The sequence below is a fragment of the Parasteatoda tepidariorum genome, chromosome 10 (genome assembly GCF_982258835.1).
Source record: "Parasteatoda tepidariorum strain Cologne lab strain chromosome 10, Ptep-v5.0, whole genome shotgun sequence".
Lineage (NCBI taxonomy): Eukaryota > Metazoa > Arthropoda > Arachnida > Araneae > Theridiidae > Parasteatoda > Parasteatoda tepidariorum.
Genome location: NC_141764.1, coordinates 15,855,161 through 15,881,791, shown reverse-complemented (window position 1 = coordinate 15,881,791; position 26,631 = coordinate 15,855,161). Strand labels below are relative to the sequence as shown.

At 29.4% G+C, this 26,631-nt stretch overlaps 1 long non-coding RNA gene across 1 annotated transcript in view; it reads left to right on the top strand.

Moving 5' to 3' along the window:
- The window catches only part of LOC122270167 (uncharacterized), a 32,207-nt gene extending 8,365 nt beyond the window's left edge, over positions 1-23,842 (top strand). The window contains exons 2-3 of the long non-coding RNA XR_006225637.3: positions 19,740-19,844; positions 22,274-23,842. This is a non-coding gene — a long non-coding RNA (uncharacterized LOC122270167). The remainder of the gene's footprint in view (positions 1-19,739; positions 19,845-22,273) is intronic.
- Positions 23,843-26,631: the final 2,789 nt, after the last annotated feature.

Genomic DNA, 26,631 nt, shown 5'->3' with positions numbered 1-26,631 from the left:
CTTGAGACAATTATTAGTCTTTGAGGATCATGTAAGAAATATTTAAACTTATACTGCTTGTATGGAGGACTTGACACAATTATTAGTCTTTGGGGATCATGTAAGAAATATTTAAACTTATACTGCTTGTATGGAGGACTTGACGCAATTATTAGTGTTTGGGGATCATGGAAGAAATGTTTAAACTTATAAAGCATGTATGGAGGGATTGGAACATCTATTGAGAAGGAATGTAAGAATTTTTTGAACTTAAGAAGCATATATGAAGAGCTTGAAAAAAATTTTAGTCTAACGAGACTATGGAAGAAAATTTAGGAATCATAGATGAAAGACTTGGATCAATATGTAACGATAAGTCACATTTTAAGATCATTTAAGAGAAAATTTTGTTGAGAAACTCACGGTATCCATGTAAACAGTATACTCTTTTTTATTGGAAATTTTGAAATATGTAAAGTATTTCCTCGGAAACAATATTAAAGTAGTGTTTGATTTTAAACTGGCTCTTGGGAACTCTTGTGGCTTAACACTATATTGGTCCAAACCTTTTCTTATTCTTCATTTATTCATTTGGGGAGCTTGGATCGACCTAATGATATGACTTTCATATTTACCTTTAGAAGTATATGGAAGGCAGGAGTAAATGTTATATTTGCTTTATAATTCATTTTAATTTTTCTGCAAATAAAACGTGAGATTCAGCAATTATTCTAATTGTCTTTTAGGACGTGTATCATCAAGTGAAATCGAAGCCTTTCGATTTCGATTTAGCGAGATTTATTCTAGAATTCCATTGGATATTTTCCGCCGAAATTATACCACTACAATTCGTCAATCAGCATTTTTAGGAATGTAATTTAATGCTTCACTTCTTTCTGTTTTCAGATTTTAGAAAACTATCCATGTTTTTGCGTAGTTTACAATTTTTTTTCTTCTTCAGAATCATCCAAATTGGTTTCCATTCGTCTAAATAAAGGCAAAAGTAAGTTTTTTTTAAAAAAAATTTTTCTTTTTGAAAATCTAAGAACAGAAAATAATGTTAACAATTATAATAATATAAACAACGTAACTATTAATCCTTTAGGATGAGTATTTTTATGCCGACAAGAATGAAATCAATCTCACGTCGTTAGGACGAATTATTTAGAAGTTATTAAAGCTTTATGCACGAAAAGTTTATACTTGTTTGGAATTTTTCAAGTAATACCATTATTATTCGATTTTTAGAATGACTTTACACTGATTTTAAGAATTATATATTTTTAAAAACGCTTGTTGAGTTTCAAATTGCCATTTTCCCGGCATGACACCAGCGATATTTCCAATAATTACTTTAAAACTGCATATGCATTGCTTAAAAACTGCATACCGGGTTTGAATTCCAGCGATGGCTGGTAGATATAATTTCCGCACCCGGCTCGCACCGACCACAGTGCTGACGAGAAACATCCTAAGTGCTAGAGTCCCCTTCCATTAGGCTGGCCGTGGGAGCTTTCCGTGGTTTTCCTCTCCATGTAACGCAAATGCGGGTAAATTTCTCCAAAAAAGCAATCCATGAAGGCAAAGTTTCTCTCAGTACTTGATCCAAGAGTTCCCTTGTCTTCTGGATTGGGTTCAAAATTACAAGGTTACGGAGCTTAACATTAGTAGTCGTAAACCCAAAAAATTGGGTCGGCTATCCAACGACCGTAAGGAAATAAAATAAAATGAGTTTTAGTAATTTCTGTCAGTGGTGACACAACTAGTGACACTGAATACTTACACCTTTCAATACAATATGGTGTCTATGGAAATCAGAATTTTCAAAATGAGTATGTGATAGAGATTTTTTTTTTTTTTAAACTGGCCTCCAAAAATCTTTCAGAATCTATCTATTGGTTTCTGAACATTTTTTGATTCGTGGTATTGTGTCATTAAAATCATACTCTCGTTGATTGATGTTCTATCGGAAAATTTGTTTAAAAAAATATTCAGGGAAAAAAATTAGGTTTTATGAGGAGATTTCGTTATTATGTTATTATTAAGGCATTTTTGACACATTTTTTTTGCATAATTTTATTTGGTTTCTTTTTATTTCACAAATAGTAATTCATATGAGAAATATCGAAATTATACCGATAAAACTTTTTTTTTTTGTCGTTTGGAAGTTTTACTATAGTAGAGTTATAGGGACATTGTCTTAACTTTCTGCTTTGTATTTCACATAGAGTTGCCCTTAAAAATTATTAATAGCATAATAATATTATTTTTTTTAAAAAAAAGAGCAATAATTTTAGTTTTGTGTTATTGAGTTTTTGTTCTTTCTCTTTTGCTTTTGATTTCATAAATAATTAATCATAAAAAAATTACTTATGCTAAATAATTGTTTATTTTGGTAATTTGGCAATTATACTATCATGTTGTTACAGTGTCATTCTCCTCCCTTTTCTTTCAGCTTAGTGTGTTCAAATTTTAATTTATAAAAAAAATATTAACAGTACTTTTATTTACCATTACTTCTTCACTTACTACTGATTTTTTACTACAAAATATTTTAACCCTTGTAAATTTTACTAATCATGTTGTAATTAATTAATTGTTTTTTCCACTTTGCTTCCCATCGCATACACAATGCATACAAAATTGGGTACTAATTTTATACGAATAGTACTTATTTGGCAAGCCCGAAATTTTATTAATCATGTTGTAATTAATTAATTGCTTTTTCCACTTTGCTTCTCATCTCATACACAATGCATAAAAAAATTAGGTACTAATGTTATATGAATAGTACTTATATGGCCTGCTGGAAATTTTACTAATCATATTGTAATAATTAATTGCTTTTTCCTCTTTGCTTCTCATCTCATACATAATGCATAAAAAAATTAGGTACTAATGTTATACGAATAGTGCCTACATGGCAAGCTTGATATCATGTCGTTAATTGACTCTTCGTTGTTTTCTGCTTAGCATTTCCTAGATAGTAATTCATATAAAATATACTAGCAGTTTTACTAAAGTTTACTATCACGTATTATTAAATCCCTGTTCTCTTTTTACTTTTGGCTTAGTATTTCATGAGAAGAAAAAGTGCTAATACTATTATAGTGATAAAACCTTATTTGACACGATTTGGCAGTTTTGTTATCAAGCTATTATTACGCCATTTTTTATTCCTCTTCGCTTCGCGTTTCATAAGTAGTAATGGGTAAAAAAAGCACTAATATTATTATATAAAACGAGCGTTAAGTTTTTATTAATTAGTCAGTTTACTATCTTGCCATTATTGGCTCATTGCTCTTTAATTTTTTTTCCGTTTCATATTTCATAAACAATAACGAAGTAGGACCAGGATGACCTGGTAGGGGAAAGGCATTGGGCTCATGTCCAAGAGGTCATGAGCTTAATCCCTGACTACCGAAGACTCCCCGTGTAGTAAATGGTGTCTGACGCAAATTAAATCTGTTAGACCACAAAGTCCTCCATGTTCCCATAACAAATCATACCTCTGGGGCTACTGAGTTGGAGATTGATCATTACCTGGTTTAGGCTAAAATTACTATTTGTGGATGTATGAATGGATCCGTCCTATAAATGAGCTGTGACGTAGGCTTGCTCGAATTCTTGGCCATAGATGGCGCCACTGGAAACACACCTTAATGGTATACGGCAACAACAACAATAAAAAGCACTATAGTAGTGTGAGAGCCGTGATGGCTCAAGGGATTGAGCGTTCGTCTTACAATGTGGGGAACCGGGTTCGAATCCCACTGAGTGCCGTCGATACGAATTCCGCGTCCTGTTTGCACCTATCACAGTGCTGACGTAAAATATCCTCAGTGTAGACTGATCACAGGTTAGAGTCCCCTTGCCGTTGGGTTAACCAAGGAAGGCTTTAGTGACTTTTCTCTCCCTGTAGCGAAAATGCTGGTTAGATTAATCAAAAAGTCCTCCACTATGTCAAATTTTTTTCAATGCTTGATACAGGAGTTCCCTTGTTTTCTGAATTGAGTTCAAAATTACAGGGCTACGGAGCTGAACATTTGAAGTCGTAAGCCCCCCCCCCCCAAGAAAAAATAAATAAATAAATCGGTTATTCAACGACGGTTATAAAATAAAATATAGTATTGCGCAGATAAGATTTCTTTTATCATGTGGAAATTTAACTATCGTATCTTTATTGTGTCATTGTTCATTCCTTTCTTTTCTATTTCGTATTCCACAAACAGTGATACAATCAGAAAAGTACTATAGACTTTTCTTTTTTTATCGTTTTTAAATTTTACTATCATATTGTTTTTGTGCCATTGTCCATTTCTTTCTTTCCGATATGTATTCCATACGTATAAAAAAGTAGAGTAGCATTGAGATAAAACCTTTTTTTATCGTTATTGTGCCATAGTACATTCCTTGGTTTACGTTACCTATTGCATAAACAGTAGTACAATAAAACAGTACTATGTAGTATATAGAAGGATATTTTTGCCGTTTTATCATATTATTATATCATAATCCATTCCTTTCTTTATTTTGTATTCCATAAACAGTAATACAATGAAAAAAGTACTATTAACATAGAGATAAAGCTTTTTTTTGTCATGTCGTTATTGAGTCATTGGTCAATCCTTGGTAGCTATGACATTGACCATTCCTTTCTTTCCGTTTCGTATTTTATAAACCGTCATACAATAAAAAAGTACTATAGTATTTAGATAAGACCCTTTTTTATCATTTGACAATTTTTTTATCATGTCTTTATTGGGTCATTGTTAATTTTTTGCTTTCCATTTCTTATTTTATAAACAGCAATCCAATTAAAAAAAGTACGCTAGTAGTATACAGATAAATCCTTTATTTTATTTTGCAATTTTACCAGGTCGTTATTGAGTGATTGTCAATTCTTTGCTTTCATTTTGTATTTAATTTGTTGTAATTTAATAAAAAAAAGTACTAATAATATTTAAAATAAGTGGACGGCCCCTAAAACGCAACAGAGAGATGGATACGAGTTTCATAACAGGCGAGAGATAAAGTACTGTACCATAGAAATTTCGCGGCTTCATGTGGCTTCGGACACTGATCTCTTTCTATCATGTTTCTCATCACCTGCCAGAACACAACCACCCCCACGCGCAATGTTCACTCTCCAGGGGGAACTGCGCAAGCTTCTTCTTATTAAATTGTTTTATTATCTTGGAATGTGAAAAGGATGGGGTTGGTTTCGCTAATTCGATGTTCTACCACTCCATCTTCCAAAAATTTTGGCCATCTGTTAAGTTTCAAGAATCGCGAAAGCAATCACTTAAATTCTGTCTCTAAAATAGGGAAAGCATTGATTTTGAATGCGATTTTTCATTTCGGGGGTTGACAAAGAGTTGAATTTTTTAAGTGAATTTTATGAGACAAAATTTTTTTCTAAATATGCAACAGTAAAAAAAATATGAAGTTTAAATATATAATTGCAAGAAAATTCAAACTTTTTTAAAAAAAAATATTACTAATTAATAAAGAATAAGAATTTTAAATTAGTAGAAATTATATTTCCCTATTATGACTGAGCTCTTTATGACTATTCCTTATTATGACTGAAAAAATTAATAAAAATTCGGAATACGATAATTAAAAATATACTTGCCACTTTTGGTGACCGTCTTGGTCACCTTTCAAAATTATTTTGTACAACGTATACCTGTTTCTGTGACTGTCCGAAATTGCAGGTTGTTGACTTATACCGGTGAATCCCGACAATCACATAGTCGCTTTGGTAAATGTCCTTCACGGAGGCAAATTTCTCCCAATACTTGTTTCAAGAGTTCTCTTGTCTTTTGGATTGGGTTCAAAATTACTAGGCTACGGAGTTGAGCATTAGTAGTCGGAAACTCAAAAAATTGGGCCGGCTGTTCAACAATGGTTATAAACTTTATCTGAATTCCTAGTAGGCAATTTAGTTAAAAATATTTATAAATCGCTTAGCAACATAAGATTACCATTCATTTTCTTAGAAAAATTTGCAGTGACATAAAGTGCCACCATATTTCCGGACGAATTCTTTGAGAATGTGTTTCTTTCGAAAATAAATCAAGAAAAATTGTTTTACATCCCACCAACAATTTTGAATTCAAAATTCGAAATACTACAGATCATTTCACAAACCATATTGTAAACTAACTTATTAAACCCTTTAATTTAATTTCTTTGAAATTCCTTCTTTGTTATGATTTAGGGATAGTACTGTACCAAACAATAAAATTTTTCATTTCAATAGAGATCATCTTTGAAGAAAAATAGTGTGCTGACGATAAAATATCAGAAAGTCCCATTTCATTTTTCTCTATTGTAATATTAAATAAATAAATAAATGAAATTAAAAACTACATGAAATTTATTCTATTAAAAAAATCACAAAGTTAAAAAAACGTGTAAATTTAAAGTGTAACATTTATGATTGTATACTTATTTGTGTTTATAAACAATTATATACGAAAAATATAAAGCAATGAGATAAATCTTCTTAATTTAGATCTATAAAAATTATGTTTTGTGTAGATTTTATGTACATGTTTTTAGTAGTTTATATATACAATGTCTAATCAAATATATTTTTACAGAAGACAATAATACAATTATTAATGAAAATTATAAATAATTATCAGTTGCATTGTATATGTCAGTTTTTTATTTATTTTTGACAAAACTTTTAAAAAAAAAATCCAAAAATATTTACTTTGATATAAATTTATTAGTTTAAATTAAAATGTATTTTTTAGTTATTTTAAATACGTTTGAGTAAGTCTTTGGAGAATAAGTCATATAATTTGTATATTTATAATTTGTATATTTCTTTCATTAAATAAACTATTTATAAACTATATAAACGAATACTATAAACTATATAACCATACCTGCCAACTCTCCCGTATTTAAACGGAGATTTTATTTTCGTATTTAAAGTGGTAGTAAATATATACTATTTTTTCTTTTATAAATTAAATTTTTAAATGATTTTGATCACCACTATTCTTACAAAATTTAAGCTTATATATTAATATGCGTTACTATCATGGATGTCAGCTGATGTTTCTTCAAACACAAGGTATTTTTTTTGCTTACAATTGAAATTTTAATTCCATTTTACTACCACTGGGAAAAATCGTAATGGAAGGGATCAAAAGTTGGCAGGTATGTATAACTATATTAAACTATGCAAACGAATTTAATTTCAACGAAGTTAATTTTAAATTTATTATTTAAGTAAGCATTTCTAACTATAACAAGACTCATACTTTGTTAAATTTTTTAAACATATTTTACTCAAATTGTATTCAATTTAAAGCAAAAAAGTTTTCCGCTTCATATAATTTAGAGATATCTAATTGAATTTATTAAATAAATTTTCTAATCTAAATTTAATAAATTTTGATTTGATCTTTTAATTGATCAAATTCTGTAGTGAGTTATATTACTAGGAGTTATGAACCGTATGAGTTATAAATTCATTATTAAAATGAGTTATAATACCATTCATTATTATTCAAGAATAAATATAACGGAAATTATTTCAGTGAAAAAAAATTATTCATCGTTTTAACTAAATAAATTGAAAATAAATTGGAAATTGAATTGTCTTAAATTAGTGTGTTTTCATTAAATGTATGATTTCCATTCATTTTGTTGTCAAAGAAAAAAAAAAACAATAAGAAGGGGGAGGGGAATTTTCCCGTCATTAAATTTCACATTTTCATTAAGCATGCAATAAATTTCTATGTAAACTATAAATTTTTCATCTTTATTGGAACTTAAAATATACTACGTGGCTACTAAAATTAGTTTACATCTTGGATGCAATTTGTTTAAATGCAAACTGTAAATCTTCATTAGAACTTAAAATCTATGAACGTTTTCCTATAATTTGGAGTTTATATTTTCATATAATTAACTTCAATGTAAGATGTAAATACTCATTGGAAATTAAAATATGTTAAATTGACTTAAAATTATCTTAAATTTACATCTTTTATGCAATTATTTTTAATTACTGTTATTAATTTTAATACTGCCTTAATTGATGCTGAATATTTTTATTTAATTCGAAGTGAAATTGTAACGCTTTAGATATATCTCTCTGCTAACAGAGCAACCTCTATTCAGTAAAATCGATCATAAATTTATCATTTTCAAAACAAACATTTTTTTCCCCCCTTCAGTTTTGGTCAATTTTCTGTTATTATATTTATATTCGAAATCATCTTTCTTGCCAATTCTCATCGTAACACTCGAATTGTTTTGACTCTGGCGTCCTATCGTCAAGAAGATGTAATCCGAGTTGGCTGGATTGGAGACTGCCTTAATTTAGATGCTTCTCCAAGCGAGTGGTCCGTTACGGACAAGCAGTGATGGATGAGTTGGCCCTGATTGGCCCCTGTTACGGATTTGGGGGGAAAGGGGCTGAATAAAGATTTCGGGTGGGGGCATTACGTTTTCTTCTACTTTCGGATTCTCAAGAGACCTGCCATTCTCTCAGGTTCCTTGTTCTTTTGGTAGAACAAAAAAAAGAATGAAAAGAGCGGAGAGTGAATTTTTCTTTTGCAACCCGATGGGTGTTTCCCACCAAACTTTCGGGAGAGTCAGCACAAAGATAATTTTTCGAGTTTAATTTTGTTTTATAATGGAAAACTGGGACTTGTGGGATTTTCGAACGCGGTTATATGCGGGGTATTTTTTTTTATTTATTTCGATCTTTTTCATAATAACACTTTCGTTAATTTCGTTATACTGAATGCAAAGAAGGATATATATTCGAATATACGTGCTTTCTTCACTTATATTTTGAAATGAAAAATTCTGCATCATAAAATTATAAAATAAATAAATGAAAAATAGAATTATAAAATAAAGATATTAACTTAAAATGTTGATTTTAATAAAAATGTTATACAAATTTATTTCAATTTAAATTGTACGAGTTTTTCTATTTTCTATCGATCAACATCCCAGAAAAAAAATAGTTTCACGGAATGGTAAGAACAAAATTAAAAAAGTTTTTGCCTGAAAAATATGGATGAAAGTTAATATTTTTTTTAAATTTAACGAACTGAAAACTTTAAGAGCAAAAGTCTTTTTTTTAATTTTTAATTTTTAATTTAAACAGTTTAATAAAACCTTGTTGTTTAGAAAAAGAAGTTAAGAATTTGTTATTATTGTTATTTATTATTCTTCAAAAGTTTTTACATTATTTTTCGTCCAATAAGTCACACTTTCATGAAAAAAAAAGCACAGTATTTTTCTTTTAAATAAGCATTTCGAGTTTAACGTATCAGTAATGTACATATCATAAATCCGTAAGAAAATCCGTTGAAAACTCTAGAAATTATCAGACCTGTGATTAATATATGTTTCAACGCCAAAACAAATTCGTGTTTTTAGCACGGAATTTATTTCATCCACCATTTTAAATGCCGTTAACATATGTTTTATTATAGATTTATTATTATGATATGAACGTCGTTTAACATTAGCGATGGTCGTTTTATATTTTCTACAAGTACTTCCTCGACTATAAATGGCTTGTATGAAAACATTCTATATATAGCGAGTGAATGAAGGAAGAAAAAAATCTGAGAAAGAAGGAAGCAAATCATTAAATCAGATCATTCAACATGCAAGAGAAAGGTCTATTTGACGCGTCAATTTATCGGATTATTCTAATTCAGATCATCAGAACTTTGTCAAATTGGAGAAACGACGAAATGGTAGGCGAATCTGTTTGTTTCAACAGTCGAGGATCACAATTCGCAAATAGGTTTATGAACGGCTTATAAATGTATAGGTATTTAAATGTATTAACAGTATCATGTCTCTGAAATTACTCCCGTCTGTTGCCAATTTCGCTCAATGCTGTTTCTGGCAGTTTAGTACACTGTCAAAAGCAACGTGCTGTAGATTTCCCACTTGTCTACTGTAATAATTACAGCACTGTTCAAAGCAGAAAATTTGTAAATTTCACATCAGCTGATGGTAACCGTGATGCTATCAACTTTAGCAATGATATACGTAGGATTATTTTAACAGTGCCGTAAATATTACTACGTTAGAAATATATATATAAAAAAAAATAGTGCGTGGAGTCCCTCCGCGCGGAAGAGGTTAAACTTCGTAACCTGCGACGTTAATTGTAGAAGAATCAGCAGTCGTAGAAGGATCACTAGTTCTATTCAATGACTCTTTTTCCTGCTTCTCTCGCTTCCGTGCTCTGTAATAACGGTAATATTGAGCATTTTTCCCTCGTGGACCTCTTGAACCAGTGGAAGTGCTTGTGGTTTCCTCATAGTCTCGCCATGGAAAATGCATTTGTATTAATAATGTATGTGGATGCGTCATAATGTAATTTCAAAAGAGAAAACCTAACAATCAATTGATATTCACAAAAGACGTACCTTGACATAACCTTAAATCCGTCGCATTGTCCGTGGGATTGTTTTCACTCATTTTTTACAATTGTTATCCACTAAATTTGAAAATAAAAAATACTATCCTATTAAATTATGTGTGTATCAAATCAAACTAAAAAAATATTTATAGAAAAATAATACTTTTATGACTTTTATTATTTTTATGCTAGTGAGAACCAAAGCAATATGTAAATGAATGAGGTAAAACTGGATCCTACCACGTGATTTCTCGGCCAATAAAAATGTAGCGTTAAACGTTTAACGCAACCTTGTTTGAAGTCGCATAAGAAGTATAACTTCAAAAAAATAAGACGTAAAACTTATTTATAAGAAATAATTTTAACTAAAATTTAAGAAAAAAAGGGATCAAAAATTGCTTCTTTTTCAAATTTTACTTTCTGATGAAACTCCACCCAAAAAATGAGAAAAACATATAAAAAAAATTCCTAAGTTGCTTTTTTTACTCAACTTTTTTTCAATTCTTGAGTAGAGAATAAAAATAAAGAAGAGAAAAAGGAGAAAATTATATGCCCCTGGGGGCAAAAACTAGAAAGAGAATTCCAGCCTCTCCCTGTCGGGCACTGGACTTAGTTTTTGATACAAAAGCAGATCTGGGGCAGATTTTGACGGGTAGTTTCCGCTATTTTCGCTGCCTACATCGGGCGTTCCCTTACTCTCTTTACCCCTCCAACCAATCACCGAAAGATCATTCATCATATTCTGACTGCCCGGGTACTGACATGTTTTACTTATTTTTCCCGAATAGTCTACTTCGGAGCGAGATAGGCCTAGACTACATTTCTGAGAGTTCTATGCCTTTCGGCAGACGTTGGCGACTTAACTAATCAACTTTTAAAAACTGCATCGCCAACATGCCAATAAACGTCATTTATTCAATCGAAAATATGATAAAGAGCTAAATGTTATTTTATGTTAATTAGCAGAATAATTTACTAGTGTAGTTTACTCTCTTATGGAGTGTAATAATGCCGAATAATGAGAAGGAAAACGTTTTTGACGCGTCGAGTCACATTCTTTTCATTAACGTCACAAAAATTTTGAGTCTGGGACAATTTTTGAAATAAGATTCATAAATTACGGTTTTTGCTTTCCTCTCAACACTTAACTGGATATGTTTGAGACGTAAATGTTTCTTACAGTTACATTTTTGAGTTCTGGATAATATAAACCATACTAAACGAAATTTAACTTTTTAGAAAAGTGAGGTTAACCACTGTTACTTATATCATTGCATGCAAAATATTAGTTTGTTTTAAAGCTAAGGAAAATATTGTTGCTATACTAAAATCGCTATAATGGAATGTTTTAATTAAATCCCTTCAAAGTCATATTATGATGTCACCTAAATTATCTCCGTTTTTAAATTTTTTGGCCAAAATGTTTACAAACGCCCCATAGGAAGAACAAAGGAGAAAAACATAGAAAATGGGGGTTATTTTTGCGAGTTATTTTTACACAAGCAGTTTTTTTTCCCTTTTCATTAATTCATTATTCATTTTTATTTATTTATTTATTTTGTGTTTATTTCTTTTTATTTAAAAATTATTTATTTATTTTAGCGTAAAAAACTACATGAAAGATTAAAGATCATAGCATTCAATTTTTTTCTGCAATCAGTCACAAGCAAAATTCCTATTGCTATTTATTTGCCAAAAGAAAAAAAAAGGAAAAAATACTTATCCATGCAATTATGATTTTTTTTCTCGTTTAGTTAGAATTCTCAAAATTCCACTATAGCTATCTGAATGATGCCAATATTAAAGTTTCTGTGGTTTTCTATACGGTACGATTAAAATTTATTGTATTGCAATCAAAATTTTGTCCACTTTCAAACACAAACAATATGACACGTAGAAAACTAAAAAAAGGACAATAAAATGTAAAGTAAAAATGATAAAAATTACGTCTTCCAAGTAGACAAAAAAAAAAAAAAATTCTGCTACTTGCAATAAAAAACATAGAGCTCATGTCCTTCATTTTAAAACAGAGCGAGAGAAGACTGATTTCCCCAAAATCAATGAAATTCTTCTTATCTTATATATTGAGCCGTGGTGGCTCAGTGGATAGAGCTTTCGCTTTCTACGGAGGTGAACCGGGTTCGAATCCCAGCGATGACTGATCAATTCGACTTCCGAATCAGGATCGCACCGACCACAGTGCTAACGTAAAAATATACTCAGTGGTAGACGGATAATGGGTTCGACTCTCCTTGCCGTCAAGCTAACCGTGTGAGGTTTTCGTGGTTTTCCTCTCCGTGTAACGTAAATGCGGGTTAGTTCCATCAAAAAGTTCTCTGTGAAGGCGAATTTCTCCCAATACTTGATCCAAGAGTTCCCTTGTTTTCTGGATATTGGGTTAGAAATTACAAGTCTACGGAGTTGAAAATTAGTAATCGTAAACCCAAAAAATTGGGTCTGCTGTTCAACGACAGTTATAATGTATATATTGCGGAATTTTTCTAAAAGAAAACTTTTGCATGTCATCCCGATCCCTTTGTGCTATAAGGGACGATTCAAAAATTACAATCGGACAGAAAAATCTGTTAGAGTCTTCTCATGAAACTTCTTATTTCATTAAAGAAAAAAGAAAAAGATTATTATTTTGCCTTCTTTAATCTATTTTTAAAACAGGAGATGAATTAGGTATATATATATATATATATATATATATATATATATATATATATATATATATATATATATGCACTTGTTAACAACCTTCAAAAATAACTATTCATAGCTATAACTGCAAAAACAACTATTCAAAACTTCATGATTGCCAGAATAAAATTTATAAAATAATATATTATACTGGATAATTCAAAGTTTTATATATATATATATATATATATATATATATATATATATATATATATATATATATATATAAGTTCAAAATGAAGAATAAAACAAAGAAAAATTATAGACATATGAAAAAAGGGGGTGGGAACTTTCTTAGTGTTTTCTTGTATTTATTTATTTATATATATATATATATATATATATATATATATATATATATATATATATATATATATATATATATATATATATATATATATATATATATGTATGTATATATATATATATATATATATATATATATATATATATATATGTATGTATATATATATATATATATATATATATATATATATATATATATATATATATATATATATATATATATATATATATATATATATATATATATATATATATATATATATATATATATATATATATATATATATATATATATATATATATATATATGGATAGAGCGTTCGCTCTCCAATAAGGTGAACCGGGTTTGAATCCTAGCGATGACTATTCAATATGAATTCCGCATCAGGCTTGCAACGAAAACAGGACTGACGTGAAAGATGCCCAGTGGTAGACGGATCATGGTTTAGAGTCCCCTTGCCATCTAGTTAATTGTGGGAGGTTCTCGAGGTCTTCTTCTCTATGTAACACAAATACGGGTTAGTTCCATCAAAAAGGCCTCCAGAAAGGCAAATTTCTCTCAATACTTGATACAGGAGTTTCCTTGTCTTCTGGATTGGGTTCAAAATTACAAGGGCTACGTAGTTGAACATTAGTACTCGCAAACCTAAATATTGGGTCGACTGTGGCTGTTTAACGGTGGTTATAATATATATATATATATATATATATATATATATATATACGCATGCCAACTTATCACATTAACTTGCGTCTTCAGATGTAATATCACACTTAGAGTTATTTGATACAAATTCAATTGAATGCATGTATTCGAATGCATATTAACCAAAATATATGAAACTGTATTACCCAAAAATTGATTACTATGCATATTAACTAACATATCGTAAAAGCAGCAGAACGAATGTACAAACTCTAATATTCAATGAAATTAAAAGAAATTCTAACAAAACAAAACTTTTCCTTCAATGAATTAGTGTATTCGTAGACAGGGGGGGTGAGTGGAATGAAGAGGGGAGTTCTGACGTGAAAGATGAGCAAAGAAGATTCTGTTGATCGAGTTAGCCTGTGACCCAGTAATTCATCTTGTGACAATCGATAGAACTTGTCAGCTACCGCGGACTCGACGAAATCCGAATTTAGGAAAAAGACTCAGTCGGCAGAAAAGAAAACAAAAAACATTTCTTCTTCCATACCAACGGAAATAGGTTACGAAGAAATCCGGAAGCTTGCTAATAACGAAAGAAGAGATTTCGTGTGTGGTTTGAGTTTTGTTTTTCTTTTCCAAAGAGGAGAATTTCTCCAATATCGTATTTCTGGTTGAACGGAAAATCAATGCTATGAGAATGTGTATGTGTGTGTGGAACATGGAGACTCGATTCTAAAGGACAAAATGGCAATTTTTTTTTTGTTTTGTTCGAAATGTAATGAAAAGCTTGGAGACCGTCTGGACGAAAATGGTTTCACTAATATATCTGTTGCTTTCAGAAAATTAAATTCTATATAAAGAAAGAGATTAAAAAGCAATTTTCTGTGATGCTATTTAAAAATATTGACATAAAATACGGTAAATCGGTAGTTGAAAAGTCATCTAAGCTTTTATTTTGAAAAAATATTGAAAGAATGAGTTTTACCTGATATATGAGCGGTTCCCTGGAAGCAATGATTGGCTCCATTTTTAGAAAAATCTTAAATTTAAATTACAAAGCACTTGGTTCAGTCATATTTTTTACATTTATAGTAAATTTCCAAAATAATAGAAATTAACATCACAATACGAATAATTATTTTTTCACTTCTGAATAATAAACGTTTTATTTCAAAAGCAATTTTGGAAACTCGTACTCCAATTTAAATCCCCATTTCTCCAATTTCTCGATCTCCAATTTAACTTCTCATTTCTCCAATTTCTCGATCGCTAATTTAATTAACGAATCCCAACGACCAAAATATTGAACAAAATTTTGTATAATAAGTATATAAGTATATAATATCAATAAATAGTGTAAGTATGTAAGTAGTATAGAACTGTAATTAGTATAATTTACACCATTTAATAGAATAATTTAGTAAATCGGTAGTTGAAAAGTCATGTAAAGCTTTCATGCATTAAAATATGGAAACAATGAGTTTTATCTCATATATGAGCTGTTCGCTGTAAACAATGATTAGCTCCACTTTCAGAAAAATCTTAAATTTAAGTTACAAAGCACTTGGTTCAGTCAAATTTCTTTTACATTTATAGTAAATTTCTGAAAATGATAGAGATTAACACCATAATAAGACTAAATTTTTTTTCTCTCTGAATAATAAGCAGTTTATTTCATAAGCCATATTGGAAACTCGTTCTCCAATTTAACTTTCTCCAATTGCTCTATCTCCAATTTAATTAACGTAACCTTACGTTCAATATATTGAACAACATTTAGTATAATTTTATCACTCATTGTTTGTATCACTTCTTTTCCTTGTTGGCGTTTCTATATAAAAAAATATGATTAAATTAACTCTCCTTGGTTGGGGTTTTAAAATATTATGAAAAATTATAAGGAACGTATGAATTTGTTTTGTGGAGGTTGTTTGGTATCTTTGTTAGAGTCCCCACTTAAACTCTAAAAAGAAATATAACTCTAGGAAAGCGTTCCACATGAAAATGTTTCCGAGAACGGGTTATAGTTTTCTTCATAAATAACACTAAGTTTAAATAAATAACTATCTTTATTAACATTTAGGAAACTTGTAAATTTAACTAAAACATTTTAACATATATAAAACTTAACCACTTTAACATTGAAGCAGCATAGAAATAAACTGCGAAAAGGTAACCGGCGAGAGCATGCCGGATTGCTAGCTAGAACCGACGGGGAGAGAGAGCAAGCTGTGAGGATGCGGCCAAGTTATATCCAAAACATACTGCGCGCGTTTTACTGATTTCGCCCTTCACGCATATCTCCATTCAGGTATGAGGTTTACGTCAATTACCGGCTGCAAGCTACGTAGTCCAACGTCAGAGATTCATAGTTCGAACTTTGCATTTCAAACCACAACGCCACAGTTTCAAATAAAGCTTTGGACTGCTTTACAATATTAGAATATATTATATTATAAATCTGGTGGAATTGGTTTCATTACCAAAGTAAGAAGAAATACATTTCAAAAATATCCTGCAATATGTAAAAAAATGCAAAAAATTATAATTTTTTTAATGAAATATATTAAGAACTGTAATTAAGTTTAATTATTTGAATATTTTCTTAAAAAGTATTTTATCGCATCATTGAGTTTACTTTTTTTTCCAGCTATATGCATCTAAAGTAAAAATGGCTCTCAATGCAATTATTTAATGCTCTCGTCTTAGTAGGTTAAACTTACTATTTAGCGCAATATGACGATAAATTTTATTTTCAGCAAGAGAACGGAAGAAAAACTTACTTATAGAGATTTGAGTGCTTCAGCTAGTTGAAAAGTGGACGAAATTTCGATTGCAAGACTCCATCGTTACAAACAGGACAATAAGTCAATAAAAACGTATCCTAACAAAAAGGAAGACCTTTTACATACTGAAATCCATTTCTCCAGTTCTACTATAAGAACTTGAGTACAAATTGAAATGAAAAAACTTTACCTACATCAGATAAAGAGTAGATCTTTTTTAATATTGGCGTATTAATCAGTAAAAATATATTAAAACAGAACTGATAAACTTCTTTTTTAACAAAAAATGCAGTTCTAAAAGTATGTGATAATTATTTCTTCCTGTTATGAAAAATTTAAAAATTTAAACACGAATTACAATATTTATTAGCTAAATCGATTAAGTCATACAAAACGTATTAAGCATTTACTAAAGTCATACAAAAAATACAACCTTAATGACGATTGCCTTTTTACCTTTTCTTGCTTATTAATTTAGATGAAAGCTACATCTATATTAATAAATTATTCAACAACTATTTTAGTTTATGTTATAAATGGAATTTTTCAAACCGGTATAAGTTGCCTCATTCGAATCGATTAAGTCATACAAAAAGCCTCTAAATCGATTAAGTCACACAAAGAGTATTAAGCATTTGCTAAATTCATGCAAAAAATACAACCTTATTGACGATTGCCTTTTTACCTTTCCTTGCTTATTAATTTAGATGAAAGCTACATCTATATTAATGAATTATTCAACAACTATTTTAGTTTATGTTATAAAGGGAATTTTTCAAAGCGGTATAAGTTGCCTCATTCGAATCGATTAAGTCATACAAAAAGCCTCTAAATCGATTAAGTCATACAAAAAGTATTAAGCATTTGCTAAATTCATGCAAAAAATACAACCTTATTGACGATTGCCTTTTTACCTTTCCTTGCTTATTAATTTAGATGAAAGCTACATCTATATTAATGAATTATTCAACAGTTATTTTAGTTTATGTTATAAAGGGAATTTTTAAAAACGCTATAAGTTGTCTCATTCGAATCGATTAAGTCATACAAAAAGCCTCTAAATCGATTAAGTCATACAAAAAGTATTAAGCATTTGCTAAATTCATGCAAAAAATACAACCTTATTGACGATTGCCTTTTTACCTTTTCTTGCTTATTAATTTAGATGAAAGCTACATCTATATTAATGAATTATTCAACAACTATTTTAGTTTATGTTATAAAGGGTATTTTTAAAAACGGTATAAGCTGCCTCATTCGAATCGATTAAGTCATACAAAAAGCCTCTAAATCGATTAAGTCATACAAAAAGTATTAAGCATTTGCTAAATTCATGCAAAAAATGCAACCTTATTGACGATTGTCTTCTTACCTTTTCTTGGTCATTAATTTAGATGAAAGCTGCATCAATATTAATGAATTATTCAATAACTATTTTAGTTTATGTTATAAAGGCAATTTTTAAAAACGATATAAGTTGCCTCATTGCATTTCTCCACCTCTAGTTCTACAGAGTTAGGAGGCCGCTTTACATCATCTTGGATCATAGGTTAAATTTCTAATTCGCTTTTTCTTGATGTCCACCCCTTGTTTTAAATGTTAAACTTTTGATAATAAAGTGCCATTCAATCTAACATTTTACATTTCAGAGAAGATTAAAATAAATGGATCGCTTTGTTGTATCAGGAGAAATACTGCTTGATAATTTCTAAAGTTTCCACAGATTTTTTTTCTCAAAAATGTAAAGCAATAAAATTATACGATTTGGCGTTGCGAATAAAACTACCCATTTGCTTATTATTAAATTTTTAAAAATTTTATTTCTTCAAAGTTTAAATAAATTAAAACTTATTTGGATGAGGAGGCATTCAAATATTACTTAAGCATGTTTTTGGCGATTTTAAACTCCCCCCCCCCTAACCTTGTCATCAAAATAAGCAAATCACAAATCCTTCCCATGCTTAGGTAAGAAAGTCACGAATCCTACCTTGTTTTTGCTATAACTTTTACTTTTACTGAAGTAGTTCAATTTTAGGGTAATATTCAAAACATTGATCTACTTTTGCAAAATATAAAATTGGTTCAAATTCTTGATCTCTAAAATTCCTGAGAGAACTTTTTATCTAACTTTTTCTTTCTCCTATCTTAACTGTTATTTAAACTTGGAAGTTTTCCAAGAAGTAATTTTCATCCAATTTTTTTTTTTACAATTTTAAGAAAAGTTCTGAAAACAATGTGAAAAAGTTTTATGTAATAGCATTGCTGAAACCTCATCTCTTCCCTTGTCAGCACAAGTAAGCAAATGAAAGACTCCCGCACCCATTAGATGGTTACGTAGTATTTGAACGGTCTCATGCTTAAAAAATTTTTTGAATATAAATTACGCAAGAGACAAAGATATTTATCAAAAATTTAAAAACAAATATTGAAAATAATACTTACAAAAAGCATTAAGAACTTTCACATTCAAAAAGAAAATGAAATTAGAAGAATTCTTTGTACAATGTTATTCCCGAAATTCCGATGTAACATTTTTTATCACAATTTCGCAACTCCTTCAGAATGTAAAAAAAAACAAAAAAATAACCGAAGAGAGGAGAAAAGATGTTCCTAAGAAGTACAAAAATTTATTATCAGCGAAATTGAATGTAATTGCATTATATTGAGTTTCGACAACAGATTTGCAATCCTAAGTTTGGTTAATAACAACTTTTGAAATGCCTTTCTTTCGTTTTGTTTCTATCGAATCTCAAATTCATAGGATGTTATGCGTGAAACAAATATATAGTTGAACGTAACAGCAAAATGCTGCATACAGAGTACAGATTTGGAATCCTAAATTTGGTAAATAAGAATTTTTTAAATGCTTCTCTTCTGTTTTCAGTTGAATCCCAAATTCATAGGATAATTATCCTTGATGCAAAATACATGGTTTAATGTGACTGCAATATGTTGAGTTTTGAGTACAGATTTGCAACCCTAATTTTAGGTAATAAGAACTTTTTAAATATTTTTTTGTTTCGTTTCATTCGAATTTAAAATTTATGAGATATTATGTTTGAAGAAAAATGCATTGATGAATGTAATTGCAATCTATATTATATAAAACGCTAATACGTACGTATGTATGTATCAATAAAACCGATGATATTTCTTTTCTCGCGCTGGCAACAGTTTTCATTTTTAATTGATTGGATTCGGCGCGCAAGAGCACGTAGTGAGCAACCAGATAACAATAACCAGAGTGAGCATTATCAGGTTGTTCAATTCAGATTCATGCTCTAAAAACATGACAATATTTAATTTAAACTCAATTAGGAATTAATTAATTAATTGAAGTGAGAATGCTTTAAAAGGACGCTGTTGAATTGATATTTTTCTGCTGGAAGCTACCTAAACGTCTAAAAAACGTTTAAGTGTTTGTATGGAATGCAATGAATTTTTTTATATTTCGAGTTTATTTATGCATTGAATTTTCACGCTTTAAAATGCAGAATATTAGTGAAGCAATATTTGATAATTTATTTTGCTGATATGTTTCTTATTTAGCTAATGTTTTGATTTTTTCACCATGTACAATCTAAATAGCTAATATACTTTTTTAAAAGCCAATAAGAACATTGGTAGAATTCTTCTACATAAGTACAATACTATGTCTTTGATGATAAAATACTATGTCTTTGATGATAATATATTATGTCTTTGTGCTAGAACATTGTGTTCATTGGCGAGCGAGCGCAGCGAGCCATGGTTCACGGCGTGAACCACATAGGATTGCGTAGCAATTCTGGGGGGTTGGCGAGCGTTAGCGAGCAGGGGGCGGAGCCTCCTGGTATATTTAAATTTGACTATAGATATACAAGCCAAAATGAGCAAATAAGAGCTTTGGTCGAATGTAAAACTCCTAATAAATTTTGTTGGAAGAAAAATAAATTTTCTTAAAAAAATGTAATGTAGATCTAAGAGGTATTAAGAACTTCAATATTCAGAAATAAAAATCAAAATCCTTGATACCATGCTATTCAACTAAACCCGATTTCCTTAACATGATTTTACAATTGCTTTAGAATAAGAAAATAGCTATACAGGGAAGAAAAGATGTTTGTTAGAATTATAAAGATTCCAATATCAGTAAATTCGAATTCAATTACAAAATTTCAGATTTCGACATCAGTTTTGCAATCCTAAGCTTTACAAATAAAAATTTTTTGAACCTATTCCCTTCGTTTTAGTCGAATCTGAAGTTCAGGAGGAAACATATATCCTTAAAAAATATGATTGGTATAAGAAGTATCAAGAACTTCAATGTTCGAAAGTAAGAATGAGAATTCTTGATATAATGTTCTTCCACAAATATCAATTTTTGCGACTGTTTCCGAATAAGAGTAAGCATAAAAGGGGGTTGAAAAGATGTTCTTGGAAAATATAAAGACTTTAGTATCAGAAAAATTGAATTTAATGCAATATGTTGAATTTCGACTACATATTTGCTTGTCTAAGTTTGAAAATTAAGAACTTGATACAATATTTTTTTCTCAAAACCCGATTTTCGCATTTGCTTCAGAATAAGAGTAAACATAAAAGAGGGAAGAAAAAATTTTCTTAGGAAATCTTAAGACTTTAGTATCAGAAAAATTTTATTTAATGCAATATGTTGAATTTCGACTGCAGATTTGTTTGTCTAAGTTTGAAAATTAAGAACTTGATACAATGTTCTTCCTCAAAACCCGATTTTTTCATTTGCTTCAGAATAAGAGTAGACATAAAAGTGGGAAGAAAAAATGTTCTTAGGAAATATAAAGACTCTAGTATCAGAAAAATTGAATTTAATGCAATATGTTGACTTTCGACTACATATTTGTTTGCCTAAGTTTGAAAAATTAAGAACTTTCCAAATATTTTTCCTTTGTTGCAAGTTATTACGAATCTCAAATTTAATATAGAAATGATATTAGGGTTAGAACATATATTCTTAAAGATTGTTAAAGATATAAGACGTACCAAGAAACTTTAATATTCAGAAGTAAGAATGAGAATTCTTGATGCAATGTTCTTCCACAAATCTCAATTTTTGCAACTGTTTCAGAATAAGAGTAAGCATAAAAGAGGGTAGAAAAGATGTTCTTAGGAAATATAAAGACTCTAGTATCAGAAAAATTTAATTTAATGCAATATGTTGAATTTCGACTACATATTTGTTTGCCTAAGTTTAGAAATTAAGAACTTTCCAAATATTTTTCCTTTGTTGCCAGTTATTACGAATCTCAAATTCACTATAGAAATGCTATTAGGGTTAGAACATATATTCTTAAAGAATGTTATAGATATAAGACGTACCAAGAAACTTCTATATGCGGAAGTAAGAATGAGAATTCTTGACGCAATTTTCTTGAACAAAACCCGATTTATTTCTTGCAGGAGAGCAAGAGTAAACACAAAGAGGAGAGAGAAAAAGATGTTCTAAGGAAGAAAATTTAATAATTCGAAAGCAAGAGGAATGTGGCAGAAAGAGATATCCATCCAGTCCAGAAGGTTGGCAGAATGAGATGGAAAGTTCGGGCAGGAATCTTCGTTTGACAAACGATGTTGGCCCATTCTCGGATTCCCGAGGGTCTGTTGGAACCGTGAAATGTATCTCCAGCAACACGATGATGCATCGCTTATAAAAGACGAGACCATTACTCAATATTCGCCAGCACAAATCAATTTAAACACTTCCCGTAGAGTGCTGTAAACAATGCAGGGGGATATGCACAAAATGCAAAATAAACTCATTTTAAAGTAATGGTCTTCTCCCCGAAGAAAAATAATTTGTATCTTTTCCCTTATAAAATATATTTTTTATTGCAACTGATAACTATACATGTTTGGACACTTAATTAGAAACTTATATGTCATTTTTTCCATTATCAGTTTGAAATAAATGAGGTAACGAGGATATTTTCCAATAACGAGACAGAAAAAATGAGTAAGGAGATATTAGAATGAGATTTTTTTTCCGATCAAGTGAAGAACTTTTTTTGTAAAAAATGCTTTTTTTTTGGAAAATAACCAGGCATGTTTTAGTACTGCGATCAGGGAATTATGTGAATAACTCATTCTCAGAAAATGCAGAATATTTTAATTCCCATTCTCGGAATAGTACCGTGCATTTTCAAAAAATGGACATAAGGTAAAACCATGATACCAATATTTCGAATCTCAATATCGTGCAAGTTTGAAGCCTTATAAGTTAAGTGTGGCCGTTAAGCCGTTAAGTGTGGTCAAAACTACCAGAATATGATAAACTTTACCGTGTTTCTGGCATGATTTTGGTGAAATCAATCGTAAATTTTTTTTTTATAATATGTATTATGATTCCGTAATTTTATTGTGATATCTTAGAGCATTATTTTTTCGGATGAGTTTACTTTTCAGTTTTATATTTGTTAGAAAATGTGAGTTAATAAGAAATATAATTTTGAAAATCAGAATTTCTTGCAAACCGATACCAAACCGATTTCCGATAAACTGAAAAAACTACCAAATGAATATTCATGAATATTCAAGCACCATATACCAGATGCGTCTTTAGCAATCAGTATGGTAAATTTACCAGAACTGTTTTCTCCATACAAGGTGTAAAAATGAATCATGTTTCGGGTATTATTTTATTTTTTCTGCCTTAGCCCAGATAGTTCTTTATGGTAAAAAGGTAGATAAAGATTTAAGTTATAGCTTTGTCTCAAATTTGAGACATTTAAACTGTGGTTTATTTTATTTTTTCATTTTCTTCAGCAAAAAAGCTACAGACTAGTTCAATATTCGTTTACTATAGGAAAAAAGATTGCATTCTTAGTATTTAAGTGTTGTTGCATTTCGTAACCAGTCTTGTAGTTGAGACTGAGCAACAATGTATGTAATGACAAACCCAGAATAAACATTTGAGAAGTTTGGGGCCCCAACCGGGCTGTAGAGCCAGCCAATGAAGATGAATTTATTATAATAAATAGCTTGAATTATGTAATAAATAGTTTAAATTATAATACAATAATCCTTGTTTTTTAAAAATGAAATAAGAAAAGCAATTATATATTAAAAAAAAGGGAAATATTTTTTTCGTAAATTAACATGACAAACTATCTACATTATGTGTTAATTTAATCAAGGAATTTTAAAATTATTTTTCTATAAGTATTCACAAACTTGAGTTAGAATAAATTTTAATTTTTAGTTCCTTAATTTTAATTTTATACGTTTTTAACAGTTAAAAGTTATTAAATAACTTTTTAAGATTGTAAGATCATACTAGTTTCTTATATTTGAAAGATAATTAATTAAATTATTCCTTTAAAAATTCATTTGTATGCAATTAAGAATAATGTTAAAATGCTAGTTGTTTCTAAAAATCAGTGAATATTAGTTTACATATAGATTCTTTTTACAAAATGAAAGAGTTATTTTCATACATTAATTCAAGACTGTTTGTTCAATACGTTTATAAATCAACGTAACAATTTATATTCCCTCATATCCTTTAAATGACAAAATCCACTCAATATCGTGAGATATATTAAAAGGATAACTGTTATATCATAAGATTATAAGAAATAGCATACTAATTTCTTATATTTGAAAAAACAATTTAATTATTCCTTAAAAATTCATTCGTATGCAATTAAGAATAATGTTGAAATGCTAGTTGCTTCTGAAAATCAGTGAATATTTGTTTACATATGAGATATTTTTTACAAAATGAAAGATTTATTTTCAAGCTTTATTTCAGGATTGTTTGTTCAATACGTCTATAAATCAACGTAACAATTTATATTCCCTCATATCCTTTAAATGACAAAATACACTCAATATCGTTATATATATTAAAAGGATAACTGTTATATCATAAGATTATAAGAAATAGCATACTAATTTCTTATAATTGAAAAAAAAAATTAAATTATTCCTTAAAAATTCATTCGTATGCAATTAAGAATAATGTTAAAATGCTAGTTGCTTCTAAAAATCAGTGAATATTTGCTTAAATATAATTTGCTTTTTACAAAATGAAAGATTTATTTTCATACATTAATTCAGGACTGTTTGTTCAATACGTCTATAAATCAACGTAACAATTTATATTCCCTCATATCCTTTAAATGACAAAATCCACTCAATATCGTGAGATATATTAAAAGGATAACTGTTATATCATAAGATTATAAGAAATAGCAGTAATTTAAGTAAGTACACATAAATGCAATATCGTTATTTTTTGACACATTAAACTGCATTTAACTGTGATTTATGAAGAACAGGTAGATGACAACTCAATTTTCGCGAGATCGTCCAATTATCGTTGATAAAAACGCAATGTTTCACTAACATAAACATATTGGTCAAAACACACCCTAATCTTTCTTAATTCACACTTTAGATAGGTAAAAAATGCCAAGGAAATGGCGTATCTTGAGACATCTCTTTAAATATTTAACGCCAACGCCCCATTTTACGCCAAAATGAGTTATTGCGAAACTTTTGGACAGAAATTAATATCAAATTATGCTCCGAGAATCCGGCCATTGTACAGAGGTGAGTATCGTTTTCAAATAATAGGGTTTAAGCAAATATGACAATTATTCGTTGATTGAGATAAGATAAATTGTTCTTGTCTGTAACCGTCATCCCCAAGAGATTGACCAGGCTTGATATTTAGTTTTTGACTTGGCAAAAATTAAAGAGTTTTCTGTTCGACTTTTCGTGCATAAGTTTTCATCCTCAATTCTTTCAATGATTTTACTGTTTTGTATTATATAGCATACGATGCCCTTTTTACGTAAGTTTATATTTCTGAAAGAAAATCCTAAAAATTCCAGATACTTTTCCTTAAATATAAAATCATCATCCAACTTGAAGTCTTAAATGTAAAATAATCAGCCCTCGTATTTTTTCATAAAGAATATTGTTAAAATGGACAACAAAAAACTAATACATAAAAAGTCAGTAAAAAGAATCCTTTTTTTTCGGTGTTCTTTTCTTGATTATACAAAAAAAGAAAAAAAAATTCGATCTTGAAAATTTTAGATTTTTTTTTTTTTCAATTGCAAAACCATCATCAGGTTCAAAGCTTATTTTAAACATAATTAGTGATTGTAAAGAAAATTATTCATTCATGGAGTGAAAAATTATGGTAAAATCACTGTACTTGTTATGACTTGTTTTTTAATAGAAATGACATTTCTATTAAAAAAACAACATGATTTCGGAAATATAACCAAAATGCACAGTATTTAAATCATTCATGTGGAAATTTTTACTTTCGTATATATCAGTTTACAGGATAATCGGGTTTTCAAAATTATAGTTCTTTTTACTACAATTTTAGTAAAAATACAAAACTGGAAAGTAATTTTTACCGATTGGTACTGCTAGTAATTTTACTAAGGCATCATGATATAACCGAATTTTACCACATATGCTACCAATCAGCATATTAATCTTTAACCACATTTTATTGTCAATTTTACTAAAAATCATTGACAAAACTTTGGTAAAAATTACCGTATTTTTTGGTATTCACATTGAGCCAGAAACACCGTAAATTTTACCACATTCTGGTAATTTTGACCATACTTTTTTTCTTAGTGTAAAGATAACGGCATGGAAATGAAAACAAATTATGCCTCATAAACACACGTAGTGCAATATTAATTTTAGAAAGAGGAACCATCATCATGAAACACCGAATGAGGGAAACACCGAGATGCGGAACAAAAATACAAGCAAGCTACAGCTTTTAT